Source organism: Antechinus flavipes, chromosome 2, assembly GCF_016432865.1.
Source record: "Antechinus flavipes isolate AdamAnt ecotype Samford, QLD, Australia chromosome 2, AdamAnt_v2, whole genome shotgun sequence".
Lineage (NCBI taxonomy): Eukaryota > Metazoa > Chordata > Mammalia > Dasyuromorphia > Dasyuridae > Antechinus > Antechinus flavipes.
Genome location: NC_067399.1, coordinates 117,480,971 through 117,483,852, shown reverse-complemented (window position 1 = coordinate 117,483,852; position 2,882 = coordinate 117,480,971). Strand labels below are relative to the sequence as shown.

Sequence of the window (2,882 nt, the reverse complement as noted above, 5' to 3'; positions counted from 1 at the left end):
AAGGAGCAGCCCATTTATGTCTTCTCATTTTGGTGATTCTTGTCCATATTCTTCCATAAATCCCTCATAGGGATTTATATATGATTCCTTATAGGCCTTTCTCAAACTGGGAGCTTTTCCATTAAGCTTTCTTCCCCTGCCTTCAGAAACAACACAAACCCCCTTCTCCCTTAAGGATTTAAAGTTTTCAATAACTTAATTATTGGCAATGACTATGAAATGTGTAACACTGGCTTTGCAGGAGATAATGCCCCTTAGGCTTTCCATTCCTCCAATGTTGAATATCTCAGACATCAAGGTATAATAGTGGATATAGGTCAGAAAGATAGCTATTTAGGGAATGAAGCCTAGAGGAAGAGGGGTGTTACAAACCTAAAATATCCCATTGAACATAGTGTTGTCACCAACTGAGAAGACAGGGAGAAGAACTGCTACTGTATTTTCTACAATGAGCTCCATGGGACCTTGAAGAGCATTTTGTACCTCTCATAGAGCTTTCCTGATTCCCAAGGTCATCAGATAGATGATCTTATCAGATAGCTTAAAGGCCCACAGAGGCTTTTAATACCTCAGTCACACACATATTCATCCAAATTGTAACGTCATTGTATTCCTCCTGTTATAACTGCAATTATATTTTCCAGTCCTGGTATGACCCACACTATGCCATTATATAAAGTTTATGCCGTTCCCCATGCCATCTTCCACCTGAATCTGGCTTTCTGTGATCTGAGAGATCACCTCATGGAGATCCTGACCAAGAAAAACTATAATTTCACCACCACAACTGAGAGGGAAATCAAGAAACTACATTCTGTTGCCATAGATTTTGAGCAGGAGATGGCCACTGCTACATCTAGCTCTTCTTCAGAAAATTGCTATGAGCTATCTGTTGTCAATTTACCACTAGCAATGATAGGTTCATTTACAAAGAAGATCTCTTCTAACCTTCTTTGTTAGTATGCAAGTGGGTATAGTAGAATAGTAGAACCTACAAAAGTAACTTCAACTTAGTCATGAATTGTGATGTTGATATTCATAAGGATCTGTATGAGAATATCTTTTTGTCTAGTGATACGATGGCATTGCTGACCAGATGTAAAAGGAAATTACAACCCTTGCCCACAGCATAATAAAAATTAACATCATTGTCCCACTTGATCATAAATATTCATTTTGGATTGGAGGTTCCATTCTATCTTCCTTTTCCAACTTCCAAAAGATATTTAATACAAATACTTCTGCATCAATTGTTATGTGTGTTTCTGTTTATATTTAAGTAAGATTTTTATCAAAGGGTCTGACAAGATTATTGCTTCCCAAAAAGAGATGAAGTTGTCATGGTTTTATTACTCTTTCTTCTTTTCCTCCTCCTTCTCCTTCTTCTTCCATCTAAATATAAGTATATATATATACTCACACATATATATTCATACTCATACACAATAGAGTGAGTGCATAAAGTATGTATATATGTGTATAACGATAAGTACTCATATATTCACATATATACACAAATATACCTATATATGAATGTAAAATACATTTGTAACTATATACAAACACATATGCAAATGTATTTTATATTCATATGCATAAATATACAGATTTACACTTTCATCTACAATGAAAATTTTAGTATAAAAATACCTTCTATTAGCACAATGCAGATCCATAACTTATCTATAAAATTTAATCTTAAAAATTATTTAGTATTTTATTTCCCCCATTTACATGTAAAAACAATTTTAAACATTTTTAAACTTTCTTTTTAAAACTTGAGTTCCAGCTTTTCTCTCTTTCTCCCTTCCCAGCCTCCTTCCCATTACTGAGAAGACCAGCAATTTGATATAAGTAAGTTATACATGTGTAGTCATGCAAAACATTTCCATATTAGTCAAGTTATGAAAGAAAACATAGACAAAAAACCTCAAGAAAGATAAAGTAAAACCGTATGCTTCAATCTGTGTTGACATCATCAGTTCTTTCTTTAAGGAAACACAACATTTTCCACCATAAGTCTCTCAGAGTTGTCTTAGATCATTATATTGCTGAGAATCATTAAATCATTCCTAACTGCTAATCTTAACAATATTGGTGTTACTTTTTACACAGTACATTTCACTTTGCTTCAGTTCATGAAAGTCTTTAAAGGTTTTTCTGAGAATATCCTGCTCAGCATTTCTTATAGCACAATAGTATTCTATCATGATCCCATACCACAATTTATTTAGCCATTCTCCAATTGTTGGGCAATTAATTCTTTGCCACCAGAAAAGATCTGCTATAAACATTTTTGTACATATATATTCTTTTCTTAAAAAAACAAAAACTTTTTTGGGATATATATCTATATATATATCTATATATTACTAGATCAAAGGGAATGCATGGTTTTATAACTCTTTAGCTCTATGGAATTGCTCTATGGAATCATTGAATCAGTTCACAACTGTACCAACAGTGTACTAAGGCTTCATTTTCCCACATCTGCTCCAACATTTGTCATTTTCCTTTTTTGTCCTATAAGCCAGTCTAACAGGTATGAGATAGTACTTCGGATTTGTTTTAATGCAACTGTATCCAATCAATAGTGAGTTAGAGCATTTTTTTATATGGCTATAAATAGCTTTGATAATTTCATCTGAAAACTGTACAAATCTTTTGATCATTTTATCAATTGGATAACGGCTCTTATTTTTATAAATTAGATTCAGTTTTCTATATGGTTGGGAAATGAGGCCTTTATAGGAGAAATTTGCTTCATTTTTTTTTTTTACAGTTACTGTTGCTAACTATATTTCTCTCTACCTATTCCCTCCTGTTTATTGTGTTTTTCTCTTTCCTTTCACCATGTCCCTTTTCAAAAGTGTTTTGTTTCT

The 2,882-nt window shown here is 33.0% G+C and overlaps 1 pseudogene; it reads left to right on the top strand.

Annotated features, from left to right (window-relative positions):
• Nucleotides 1–651: 651 nt before the first annotated feature.
• On the top strand, nucleotides 652–1,279 carry LOC127546475 (actin-1-like; annotated as a pseudogene).
• The last annotated feature ends 1,603 nt before the right edge of the window (nucleotides 1,280–2,882 follow it).